This window comes from Lonchura striata, chromosome 12, assembly GCF_046129695.1.
Source record: "Lonchura striata isolate bLonStr1 chromosome 12, bLonStr1.mat, whole genome shotgun sequence".
Classification (NCBI taxonomy): Eukaryota; Metazoa; Chordata; class Aves; order Passeriformes; family Estrildidae; genus Lonchura; species Lonchura striata.
The window spans coordinates 21,299,184-21,312,941 of record NC_134614.1 but is presented as its reverse complement, the minus strand read 5'-3'; the positions used below and the strand labels follow the sequence as shown (position 1 = coordinate 21,312,941).

The 13,758-nt window shown below is 44.5% G+C and overlaps 1 protein-coding gene across 2 annotated transcripts in view; it reads left to right on the top strand.

The window, feature by feature from the left end:
* Window positions 1-379: 379 nt before the first annotated feature.
* LOC110475079 (contactin-3) overlaps window positions 380-13,758 on the top strand; it is a 102,909-nt gene continuing 89,530 nt past the window's right edge. Inside the window, exon 1 of one of the 2 annotated variants that reach the window (XM_077786187.1) lies at window positions 380-455. The gene's annotated coding sequence lies outside the window, so the exon portion shown is untranslated. Of the gene's footprint in view, window positions 456-653; window positions 779-13,758 lie in introns of those variants that run through there. The other variant, XM_021538960.3, reaches the window with a different exon arrangement.

The window sequence follows — 13,758 nt, the reverse complement described above, 5'->3', positions numbered from 1 at the left end:
GGCAAGGGTGGCACTGGGTGGGATTTAAGATCCCTTTCCACCCAAATCAGTCTGTGGTGCTATGATTGACTCTTAAATCAACACTCCACTGTGGCTCTGAGACAAAGTCATCTCTGATAAAATTTGTCTTCAACTTTGAGACACAGGGACCTAATGCACACTTTATTATAACACACACTTCAGTGTTCTTTGGGATGCTGAAAGATAATACAGGTAAAAAAAAAAAAAAAAAAAAAAAAGAACTTAGAGGAATTCTGCTCAGCCTTAATTTCACCACACATCTCTAATGCTGCCATCAGCTGGAGCCAGATCCAATAAAACCTCCATCCGGCTCCTGCACAGCGACCTACGCGAACCTGACTCTTTCCCTGGGCTTCCAGCCCAGAAACGGGATGCAGTTTTTATTTAAGCCATAACGCCTCAACTTTCCCCGGCAGCGCATCCACCCTGAGCGGGTGCGTCCAGCGGGGCTCTCGGGGGAGCCGCGGCCGCCGCCGGCGGAGCATCCCCGGCGCCGGCGGGCTGGGCTGGGTCCGGAGGGGCTGTACCGGGCTGGGCTGTGCCGGGCTGGGTCCGGAGGGGCTGTACCGGGCTGGGCTGTGCCGGGCTGTACCGGGCTGGGCTGTTCCGAGCGGTGGGCGGGAGATCGGCCGGGCCCGCCCCGCCGCCGGGAGCGCGGCCAGCGCCGCTCCGGCAGAGGCGCCGGGAGCCGCAGGATTACGGCGCTGGCACCGCGGGCGAGGACGGCGCTGCGGCGGCTGGAACGGCTCGGCTGCAGGTGGGCAACTTCGGGCAACAAAGTTGGGCAGCGCCGAGCCCCCCGCATCCCTCGCGGGGGATGGAGCGGGCGAGCGGCACCGGGGACGCGGAGACCGCTCGGGGATGCAGCGACAGGCACGGGCGCTCGGTACAGCCGCTGCCCGCTCGGGTGATGCTGGCAGGTGGCATTTGCGGGGTTCCTCGGCCACCTGCAGGATGCTGCTGTCCCCCCAGCCCGCCTGTCCCCGGGGCTCCGCCCGTGGCTCCGCCAGGGCCGGGGATGCGCTCCGGGTCCGGCGGCGCCGGAGCGTGCGGCTGCCGCCCGTCTGAGCCGTGCCGCGGGGTTTGCGCTTTTCTTCCCCCGTAGGATCCTTCTTGAGCCTGGAGTTGCTCAAGTTGTAAAGCTGGGCGGCTCTGGGTTTGCTTTTAATTAAGCGCTAATTGTCTCGAATGAGCGAAGGCGCGCACGGGAGCTCGCCCCCATCTCTGGTACCGCTGCTTTGAAACAGCGCACCACGCCGGTGCCCGCTCGCCGAAAAGCTTTTTCCTTTCCGTCTCCTATGAGAATCTCGCTCTTTCTGCACGTCCCCCGCGGCCGTTCGGCTTTGAGCGAGTCGTGGGCACGGCGGAACTTCGCGGAGAGCCGCGGCCGAGCGCAGCGGGGCTGGGCACAGCCGCTCCCGCAGCGGCGCTCGCCCGCTCCGCTGTCCTTCCCCGCCGCTCAGCTGCCTTCTCCGGGACTGGATGGCTCCTGCCTGGCTGGGGGCGAGCCGCTGGTGTCCCCAGCGTGCCGTGGTGTGTCACCTTGCTGGCAGCCCAGCGGTGTGCCTGCTGGGATTAACCCAAATCCAAGCACCATCTTGTTGGATGCGTCGGAGGGAGATCAGCCCGTTCCCGCTGGGGATGCGGGAATAGCCTTGGGTGGGAACTGGTTAGTTAGGTTTACCTTATTACTGCCATTGACACAATACAGGAATCAATACTGATTTTTAGCTGTCGTGTTTTACACGGGGGGAATAATGTCAGTATGGAGTGCAAAAATCAAAACCAAGCCCATAAGGACAAGAAACTCTCCAAAGTATTGACCGCTGTATTTGGAAAGAGAAACTTGAGCTCCAGCTTAAGCTGCATGCTAGGCTTGTTCAGTGGTGTAATTTTTAGATGTATATGGGAAATTATGAGCAAAATACTAAAATAAGGAATGGAAACACTGAACTTGTAAGCACTGAAAGCGTGTTACTACCCATGTGGAATTGTTCCAGAAAGTTGTTTATCATGCAAGAGACTTCCCATAGTAATCTGGCAAATGCATTTGTGGAAATATTTGGGGGGGAAGGATTGGTGAAGGTGCTTAACTCTTGCCAAAACCCACTTGGTGTTGGGGCTGCACTAAAGGCACAGGGCGCTGTGAGCTCTGTCCTGCCTCCCTGGCTCTTCCCAGGGCTCCCAAAGATCCGTGGGACTCCTGCTTCTGTCTCTTAGTCCTTGCACGGCAGGGGATGCTTGGGCTGCAGGCTTGGCTCTGGAAGCAGTGCTGTTTTCTGGAATAAAGCAGTGGGAGGTGCTGCACAGGATCTGCGAGCTGCCAATGGCTGTGGGGTTTTTCCAGAGTGGGTTTTCGTGGATGTCGCCTCAGTGAATGGAACAGGTAGGGGCTGTCTAGCTGATCTTGCTGCTGTTTATTTTTTCTGTGTTAAGAAAGTTAAACCACTGGATTTTTGAGGGGTTTGGAGCTGCTGTGGGGTGGTGGCAAGCTCTGGTGGTGACTCCTGTGGTGCTGGTGCCCTAAGTTGGGGTCTTGTCCAGAAATCTGAGCATGCACGCAGCTGGCTGCAAACCCCTGAGCTGGATGTGAAATACAAACTTACCTAAACACAACTTGTTCTTTAAATCCCTAAAATCACATCACCGTAGCTAAGGAGCAATGCCATATTTTCCTGTCACTTTCCTATAACGCTTCTGAAGTTTCCACCCACAAACAAATGCTTCCAACCACTTGTGCAGGGGTGGTGGTTTTTGGTTGTTTGTTTTTTTCTGAGCTAGCTTCACTGTCTTTGATGTTGTTTATGTTTATGTTCTTTGTGGTGTTTCTTGTGGGAATTTTCCCATTGCAATACCATAAGAACTATCTTAATGTTGTTGTGATACAGCAGCGGGAGGTTTCTGCAAATAGATTCAATCCTTTTACTGTTCTTCCTGGAAGAGGCTGAGTCTTGCAAGTGACACAAGCCAGTGGTTTTATATGTATGGAAGGGATCATCAGGATTTACTCTGATACCAAAAGACACAGATTAACTGCAGTCTGCAAAGAAGATTTTTTGTGTATTCACAGTGCTGTGAGGAGTTTGAGGAGCCAGCAAACCTGCAGAGACCGGGAAGTGATCATTGATGAGGAGTGACTGGGGCTGGAGGTGAGCATCCCCCTGGCTTTGGATGACCTGGGAAATAATTAAAAGCCTGGTCTTGGTTTACTAGAAAATCAAGGAAAATGGGAAGTTTGTTCATCTGTAAAGTAAAAATTAGTCCTTCTTGGTGCTCAGCTTGGAGCTAGGTCTGTCTTGTTGTGCTGTCAGATCCATAAACTCCCAGATTAGAGTCCCCTGGGATGCATGCACACATTGAGCACTACTGGAGTTACGACTGATGAGAAATGCCTTTTTCAAGGGACCTGTGTGATGCAAGCATTGCTTGAGCTCCTGTTGTGCATGGGAGCTGTCCAAATGGTCTAAAAGGCAGGATACTCAGAAATTAACTTTGTTTGAAGAAGCTTAGGAACCTAATGCTTTGGTTCTTCAAAACTTTGAAGAATGAACTTCTCTTGGTGCTCTGTTGCTGCTGTCTTTAAAATATATCTGCAGTGACAGCAATACCTGTTTCAGGTATTTTTTGGTTGGTTTTGAAGCTCTACAGCTGAAGTTTCCCTCTCTCAGCCAAACCAGGGATAGTTCAGTCAGAGATTAGCCCATTGAAAAACAACTGGAATGCAGAAAAATGCAATGGGAAGAGCTGTAGTTCCCTCCTGTGCAACATCTCCACCTTTGATTTAGGGAAGCTGTTTAGAATTGTAGCCCAAACTTTTCAGTGGAGATTTGATGGTCCACATTTTGTAGCATGTGGTGTAGGAAAATGAATTGCAGGGGAAAAAAAAAAATTAAATAATTATCAGTGATACCTTGTAATGTGCTTTGACCCAGGGAAGGATTAGGTAAAGGCTGGAGGTTGGCATAAGCTGAGAAATTTCTGATTTTTTGATCCAGACCTCAAAAAGCCACACAGTTCTCTGGTCTGCTGAGACAGATGAAAACCAGATGAGAGCTGATGGCCTTTTAAACAGAAGTGTACCCAGGAGAGCACTGTTGGGGAAACAAGAGTTGGAAGGGGTGGGAAAACCTTTGAGCTTTGACTACAGTCAACTGAAATTTACTATATATTGATTTATTTTTTTTAGTGTGCTGTCTAATACAAAGAAAAGACTTAATACAGAGTGAGAGGAAGTGGCAGGAGTTCAAAAATCTTATAGATTCTCAGTCTTCTTGATTGAAAGAAGATGGTGGGCAGCTGATGAAATAATGGAGTTAGTTGGTATTTTATTAGTGTAAAGTTAAAATCTGCATGTTGAAATTTGGTGTGAGAAAATACCAGTTAAAATGCAGGTCATAGTGTTTACAGAACTGGCTTTATTTTTAAAGAGCAGATAGTTTTATACCCCTAAAGTTTCACTTTTTAAGTGCAATAAAGTATAATAATATTCCTTAAAGTAAGTAATACTTTCATTTGGCACAGCTGATGTGGGAATTTTCCCCAGATTATAACATCCAGGTATTTTTCTCTTGAAAAATTTATCTTTTAATTAATGTAAAGTATAATTAATTAGCTGGCAGAGGTGTTGCACTTCCAGCTGGGGGAAGCAGCAGTGGGAGCTACTGAAGTTGTGCTCAGCCCGTGCTCTTCTGGAGAAACCCATTTAATGGGAACAGCCAGGATTTGAAACCTGGACATGTATTTTAGTGTTTTCTTAATCCTGATTGCACACAGAGGGAACTTTATCTGTGTTTGGCTGACTCATGAAACGCTTAAAATCTGGACTGCAGAGCTGCCAGGCTGGGGGGGAGCTCCCAGAAAATGAGCTGTGAGCTGTGAAAGGCTTTGGAGTGAGTGGTAATAGGAGGAGAAAAGCAGAGTGACCAGACTTGTCCTGGGGGTTCTTTTTGTCAGGCAGTTCTTGGTTGCTGGCAAATACAAATAATGCATTTCTGAGCTGCAGTTTGAAGGGGAAGCGCTGCCTGTGATGGAAGGAGCTGAAAAAAAATCTCTGTGCAAGGGAAATCTGACTTAAAGACAGTGGCACCAACCTCCCTGAGACCCTGGGGACCCTTGTGCTCCCCGAAATCTGCAGTTCCAGGGTGGAGTAGGGCTCAGCAGGGGTCTGAGCAGCTCTCAGCTTTCCTGAGCCCAGCTTATTGCAGAACCAGTCCAGCTAAACTGGTTCATCTGTCACAGATTAGTCCCTCCACACTGGGTTTAAAGGAAGAAAATGAAATAAAGTAGTTTTTAACCCTTGTAAGTCCCTTGTGTAGTGCACAAAGGAAGCTTTGCAGTCCAGAGCTGTTCTGTCTGAGGGGTGATGGACACAGCACTGCAAGCTACCATTCCTATAGATCTATCCCTATAGATCTATCCCTATAGATCTATTTCTCTATCCTTCCCCCTTGGTTTTGAGATACATGGTTGAGGAAAGACACATTTGTGCATTCAATTTAAACAGAGAAGTGAGAAATCTTGAATTTGACTGTAGCTTTGAAAAAGTGGTTTGAGCCTTGTTGAAACATTAAGGTTAAATCCAGATTCTTTTTCCACCAACATTTACAAGTAGTAATGAGCTACCCTGGTATTAACTATTCTAAAAACTCTCACTATTCCTGTTTTTTTTACTGACTCTGTAAAAAAAAAAAAACATCCTACTGCTTTCCTAGCGCTGCTGAAATCACAGTGCCATGCTCCTGATGTGGGAAGCATATTTCACTTCAATAGGCCTTGACAATTCTGAAGAGTATTACTGCTCAACATGCTCAGGCCTTTTGTGAAATGTAAAATATAATAAATTACAGCTGTTTGTAGCTGTAAACCTCTCATTGGAGTAAACTAGTGGGGAAAATCAACTGGTTTTCCACAGGCTGGCTTAATGTGAAGCATGTCCAGCATTCCTTTTGCTTGTGCTGAGGTCAGGACAGTAATTTCCAGTGTACTGCAGTACTTGACTACATAAGGAGCAATTCCTGTCTAATCCAATCCAGGGTGGATCAGTAAATGGTAAATTCTGTTTAGCTTGCAAGCATACAGATTTTCATAGTTCATTTGCAGAAGGATCACGCATCTCTGCATTTGAAGACATTCCGTTTGTTGAAGTTGGCATCTCTTAGCATTCCTGGTGAAATGTGCAAGATGAAAAATATTGTTCTAATGACTTATTACTGTGGAGTGTTTTACAGGGGGAAACCAGCCAATTCAGCTGGTACGGTTGTTGCAGGAACCACTGTTTATTCCCCTGGATATTGCAAAATACTTTAATTTTATCCTGCCTCCTTAAAGCTATGTGCAGTCTGTCCCACTTGTCCTGCTGCTTGAGGATAGTTGGACTGTAAACCCATAAAAGCAGGGTCTGGTTTTGCCAGATGGGGGGAGATACTTGATTTTTGTGAGATGCTGGAGCAGGTAGTAGCCCTTGGTGTGGTGCAGTTTTCACACCAAAATCTCATCACTAAAATATCAGCACTTCTGTGATGACTTTTTCTTTGTTTAATGGGAATTTTTTGGTGCCTGCTGCTGCGAATGTGGTGCAGGTTGTTGTGTGGGCAAAGCAGAGTGGGAGGAGAGCTCTCTGCAGCACCCTGGGTAATTTAACATCTCAGCCCAGTGTGCTGGTGTAGGTTGTAAATGACAATAAAAAGAAAAGGCTGTATATGCATGTTTGCTTTGCCAGGGTAATTTATAAAGCAGGGTGTAATTGGGAACATTTCTGCCAGGTCACTGCTTGACCACCAGCACCTCTTTACCTCTGAAGTTTGTGTGCTCAAGCACAGGCTGCAGGACAATTAAATAATAACAGTGACCTTTTTTACACTTTCTAAAAAATGCTCTAAGGAAACAGGATGAAGAACCATTAGCATCTACCCTGACATAGGTGCTTTCCTTTGCACTGCTAAATCAGTTCTTAATTCAGTTTTCTCTGACTTAAGGTCAGTAGAAGACCCCAGGTTTCTATGGTTTGCAGTCCTTCAAGTGCATCAGTTGAGCATTTAAGAGCATGTTTTTAGCAGTGTGCACCTCCTTTGGATAAAGATTTATTGATGCTGCAGAGCTGTTATGTTTGTGTGTTTGTCAGTGGTGTATGAAAAGCATCTGTTTGCACACTGAGCTTTCCACCCCACAGAAAATGTTTTGTTGTTTTAGACTCAAGATCTCGTCATTGATCCTAAGAGAAGGAAGATTTACCTTGATTTACTTTGATTTACTTGTCCCTAATGACTTTCTGCAAAAAAAGGTAGAGGTAGGCTGGCTAAATTAATGCTGAAAACTTTTAGTTTTGTGTGTTGGAGTTGAATTCCAGTTTTCCTGGACCTGTGTTAGTGCAGGGCTGCATTCACAGCCCCCAGGAGTTGTGTGCCATGCCTGCCTGCCTGTGGGGAAAATGCACTTAAATGGGTTTTCATCCTTCTGGACAAGATGAGGGGCAGCAGCTGCTCATGTGTAACCCTTTCCCATTCTTGGGCATTGACTTCTTTCCTACTATTGACTTAGCTTTCATCCTAGAAGGAGCTAAATTAATATAAACCAGAGTTGTTTTCCTCTTCCCCCCCATTTTTGAGGGGCTCTCACAGCACTTTTCCTCTCGTTGATTGTCACATCTTTCCTGGTCTAAAAATCCTGTTGAAATTATAGTGGAAAAAGCAGTGAAGCCTTACACAGAGCTGGCAAACTCTTTGTAGAATCAAATGCAGCTGTTGAATTGGCTGCATACACATGGTAGTTTTCCTTTTAGTGGTGGAGCTTAATCTGGTTACAGATCTTGCAGTTTTTCAATTTCTCACTATAATTTTTGTAGCTATTTGATTTTGAATCTCGCATTGACTATTTTTCGCTATTGTATTGCTGAAGAAAATAAAAATTGCTGTGGCCCTGGTGAAGAGTAGTGTTTCTAATGCTTTAAAAGCTGTAGTTTGTAGTCTCTTGGAGCATCTCTTTTCCTCAATAAGCTTAAAATGCAAACAGAGGAGGTGTTACATCTAACAGTGCTGTTCTTCTGCAACTGTTAAATGAAGGATAATTAGAGTTTCATGCCCTCTGCTCCTGGGATAGGAGATTGTGGATTTTGCTTGGCACTTTTTCTGCAGCACGTTCTTCCCTGCCACAGAGCTGTGATTCACACACTGAAATCCTGAGATGAGACAGTCCCAGCCTTCCACCAGGTGCACTTGGAGACTGGAAAGTCACTCTGCAGATCTGTCCTCCTACAAAACATCTGCAATAAGCTGGACCTTGGTGAGGAAGGCCCCATCCTCTTCAGAGGCAGAGCCCTGCAGAGGGGAGTGATGCCAGCCCTGGGGTGTTTGCTGAGCCCTGACTGCTGAGTGACACCCTGCAGGTTGGTGATGGCATTTGGTGCCCCTCCAGAAGGCACTGAAGTGAAAAAAGGATTTCTCCAAGCTTTTTACCTCGCTCTCTTCAACACCTGCCAAAGAGGACTGGAACATCTCTCTCCTGTTTGTTACTCACTCAGTTCCCAGCTTGGATGGAATTTAATCAAGCCTGTTGGAAGTCCTTAAGGCTTTAACCTGGTCCCTGTCCTGTCCCATAAATACCCTTGATGAGGCCCATTGTGGGTTGATAGGTTTCTTTCCAGGTTTATTTCCAGATGAAGAACCTGAACAGCCCTCAGGAGGTGTGGAATGGCTGCAGAGCTTAAAATCCTTTCTAAAGCTCTTCTGCTTTCAAAAGTACCTCCCCAAAGCAGCTTCTTCATAGTCAGGCTCCACTCAGAAATGTGAAATAATCTCTGTCTCAGAAGCTGGTTTGGAGCTTCTGTGCCATTTCCAAGTCATGCAAGGGAAACATCAAGGAAAGCAAACATGGAACTCATCTCCTCTACTAAACCATACCTGACGTTTCCTGGACAGATTTTCTTTGGATGGGGACTTGGATTTTTTGCTTCTTTCCTTGGTCAGAGGGCAGAATGACTTCTGGAGTGTCTAACCTGAGCACTGTTTGCCATCACTTGCTGGATGTTCTCCAGAGTTGAGAAAGTTGCATAAGCTCCTTATCAGGAGCTGAGCAGCTTAAGGAAGTTGCAGAGCTCCACCACCTTGTGCTTCTCCTGTTGATCTGTTTTAACACAGTCCTCTCTTCCACCAGCATCTGAGCATCCTGATGGTGCAGATTTTGATAACCTGCTCAGTCATCTCCTCCTGCCTCTGCGTCCTGAGAGAACAAAAAGCTCCCAGACCTTTGTGTAGTTGTGGATACAGAATAAAAACACAGGAGTAAAATGTGTGAAACAGATAGAAAACTGTGCTGGGGTTTGGGATGAAATCTGGAGTTTTCTCCAGTCTGTTCTCCTTCTGGGATGGATTCTTGATTACTTCATGCAGAATAGGCATCAGTTCTGATCTGGGTCATTGAATGTCTTTAATTCCTCACCTGGTACCTGCTGCCTTTTTGAGAAGCTTGGGCATTGTCACAGTAGGTGTTGCCAGCCTGAAAAATTACATGTCCCATACTTATAAATCCCTAGTGCCCAAGGGTGTTCTCTGTCCAGGAGAAAATAGTCCAGAGTGACTTTTTTTTAAGATAACTGGGCTTGGAGTTTTTATTTGGAGCATACAACAACACCCTGAACATAAAAATGATTTTTTTTCCCCTGCAGTTAACCTAGCAAAACAAGCAGAAGAAAAAAAGTCTCCTCTGTCCTGATGCCTCTTTACACTATTGTAAGAAGGGCCATCTTCTCCAGCCCTTGGCTCCCTGCAGCAGGGAGAGAGGAATCAGCAGTTCCTCTGTATTTTCAGAAAAATTTGAAGTGCATTATTTCCCAGAATAAGCACTGGAGACAGTTAAGTGCCTGTAATTCTAATGCAAATTTCTTTTAATTCTAGATTGCTAAAGATCCACATTTTTCTTTTCCAAAAGGCTCAGCAGCTTGTCCAATAAACCTAATTAAAGGTGGTAATGGACATTGCATTCTCAGATTGATTTATTCCTATGCAAAGTGATTTGATCTGCTTAAATGGCACCTGTGCAGAGGGGTTGACATACAAGCAGGGATGGCAGCAGAGAGCTGGTGTGGTTTTCTTACTTTCACAAAAGAAACGTTAATGTTGCGCTGGTGGAAAAGCCATTTACTCTTTCCTTTTGTAAAGTTTAACTCACAGTGAACTTACAGAGAATCCCAGGATGGTTTGGGTTGGAAGGGACCTTAAAGATCATTCCACACCCATCCATGAGAAACCTTCCACTGTGCCAGGCTGCTCCAAGCCCTGTCCAGCCTGGCCTTGGGCACTGCCAGGGATCCAGGGGCAGCCACAGCTGCTCTGGGCACCTGTCCAGATGATTTATTAAAAAAATATGGATATTGATCTAGTACCAATATCCAACTGTGACGGACAAAAACTCTCTAACAGTTTAAAGTTAGAAAAGTGTGTGTTTATTGTGTGTGGGATAGCTCCCAAATCCACACCGTGCCTTCCAGGTGATTACAGAGTCTTTTTATCCATACAAGTATTGAATACACAAAATACAAATCCATATTTATCATTTTGGTACATCCCATTCCCCACATCGTATGCTAATCACTCCAAAATCTATTCAGCATGTGTGGTTTGTTCCTTGAAATGGGCCGGTGTCCCTTCCATGGGGAGGGGTCCCAAAATGAGGAAGTAAATGAAGTCTTCCTCCTTCTGACCTTTCTGCCTTTTCAATGCAAATATGACAAATGAACTCTTGGTGGAACTCCCATTCCTTGTCTTCAATTGGTTTCAGAACAGAGGAGGCCACAATTGTCTTATGTTCCTAAAAGCTATTTGGCAGTTTCTATAAACCCAGCTAACTAAACATGGTGCTGACAAGCAATCAATTATTAGTTAACTACTAACTCTTAACTTCATCAAGGCCTACTCATTTATTTTAATTAACTCTAGTAAGGCTTATCTCTAACTAAAATCTTATCTCCTCTAAAATCTCTAAATTCTTAAAAATTTATATTTCAGTGCAGTTCTGGGCACACTTGTTATTTATCTGGTTTTCTGCAAACTCTCCTGTGGGATGCATTATTCTGATAAATTCCACGATTTCTCTTTATATTATGTGGAGGATTTCTAAAAAATCCAGCCCTTTGTTTTATATATCTGAGAGTTTCCTGACTAAAAGGGTTTGGTACTTCTAAAAAGGGTTTGGTACTTCTAGAAACAAAATCCCAGCAAGGCTTTATCATCAATTGGCAAAGCTCTCTGAATGTGCTCTTCCTCTCCACAATGTCCAGTATATGGAGATCCAATTAGTATTATAGGAAAGTGAAAGAAGTCTTGAAAGTCTCCTTTAATATTAGGCTTTGAAAAATCCTGCTTCTCTGATTCATTGTGGTCAGGTGAATTTAATGGTCTGCTTAGTCAAAAAAAGAAAAAAAGCTAAAGGCTCTAAAAGCCTTTGTAGAATTAAAATTCTTTTTATGAGTTAAAAACACACATTGCAGGCACAGCTTCAAGTACTCTTGTGCAAGGTTTTTGTGTAGATGAGTTTATACTTTGTTCTTGTGTTAATGGCATCACTTCAAGCCAGGCACAATGTGTTCTTCAAGGCTCTGATTTTCACCTTCACTCCTCTACAGTGAAGGATTCAGAGGTGTCCCAAATATTTTAGGAGCTGCAGCCTCTTCCAGGCCATGTCAAAAAGATGTGACTCCTCAAATTCCATATTCAGCTTAGAGTAATTTTTCCCTGTGAGCAGGATGAGAACCCAGGCAATATATGTGACACACACAAATATCCATTCTTCAGAGAGGATCTTGGTGGTAACTCCAGCAAAGTGAAATGCAGAAGATCTGGAGTTCTCTGGGAACATCTGGAAGGAGTTAAGGGGTGCTGCTGCCCCTAGATCTGAGAGGTTTAGGAAGAAGTATTAGGTAGGACTGTGCCTTAGCACAGAAAAATATAGATTTAGTGGTGGATTGAATTCATGTGGCACATCTCTAGTCTATGTTTCTAAAGGATATCTTCTGGCCTCTTCCTTCCTTTGCTGGCTCAAAACACAGCCCTGCTGTTAAACCATATAAACAGTTTCCACTCTGTGCTTTAAATCAAGGTGCTGGTGGATCCTGCTAAAGGAAATAAAGCAGCTTTGTGTGCCTGTAGCCCAGTGCAGAAGGGCTGAGCTCTCTGGTTCAGTGGCTTTATTGGTTTTTAAAGAATTATGAATTTAGTTTGAGGTCATTTCTGGAAAAGCACTTTCTCTTGGTCTGCAGTACACGATTAATGGTGAGAGCAACGCCAAGTGCATTAAGACATGAAGTGAACCTTGGAGATCTGAGAGAAAAACAGCATCTCCTCAGGCCTGGGGCTTGCTGCTGCTTTCCTGTTAGACATGGTGCAAAAGAGTTGTTATTCTCTGAAGGAAAGTGATATTTGGGAAGTAGAGCTTTTTGGTTGGTAAAGCTCCCAGTGGAACTTTCCTGGAGTTGTACCTCAAACTCAGTTTGGTGCTATAATTAACCTCACAACAATATTATCATCATTATTATGAGATAAAGCTCCTGGACCTCAAAATGTGAATTTGTGCTTGTTTCTCCATCCCCCTGCATGGGCTCTCTCTGCATCACCCTTCTGCAGATTTGTTTTCCTGCCAGGGCAAAATGCCAGGGCATTTTCTGTCTTGGTACTTTCAATACTTTACAAACCAATTAACCTCTCTCCCCATTGTCTTTTCCTTCCATGTGTTTCAGACCTTTGTCAGACAGATATTTCCTCATTTGAATTTAGTTCCTAAGTCAAGAAATTGATTTTTTTTTTTTTAGTTCTTTAGATACTCTAAGGTTCATCACCACTGAATGTTATCTCAGTGTAGCTCTCTGCTCCTTCCAGTTTTGTTTGGGTTTTTGGTGGTTTTTTTTTTAAACCAAAGCTGTCAAACTTGCCCAGTAAAGCCAGTGGAGTCTTTATCACATCTAACTTTGTACTGATCTTTAAAGAGATCTTGTTAAGTAATTTAAATACTTGGTTGGGTTTTTTTCCCTCCCTGAAAGTGAGGCCTCATTACATGGGAAGGATAAAAGAGCTGATCCACAGCTGTTTGGCTAAAAAAGCTGGTTTTCTTTACTACTTTTAGTAGATCATCCATATATTTGCATGCATTAATCTTGGGATGGGCTGTAACATTTATCTTTTAGTGATCTGGAATTTAACATCTAATTTCTGCTTTTTCCAAATTATTGTCTTATGCTGAGACTCATTTTCCCAAAGACACAAGGAACAGAGATCCCCAAATAATAATAACTATAATATCTAGATTGTACAAAACTGAGATAAACTTCCTTTCCTTTCCATCTCAGGCTGCTGGCCTCTTCCAGCAGTGAGTTAATGAAGCAAATGTGTATCTAAACAAATGCTGGAATTAAGTGGATTAATGAAGGGGAGCAGGGATGTGAGCAGCAAAGCACAGAGAAAGTGAGGGGTGGGAGGAGGTGGCAGTGTTCGTTAAAATGAAAATAATAATTGAAAAAAAAAAACATATTCTGTGTTACTAATAATAACCATAAAATGGTTTGATTGTCTTTCTCTCCTGTCATGTGCCCTCAAATCAGCCACGCTCATCCCCTGAACATCTCTAGTGGGATTTTCATGGTCTCCTGTGGGTTTTGTTCTGCCTCCTGGTTGGGTGTTTCTTCTCTTCCAATCTCACTTTTTGATTAATATCTGTGCTGGTTTGAAATGTGGCTGAAATGCAGTATTGAAGTTC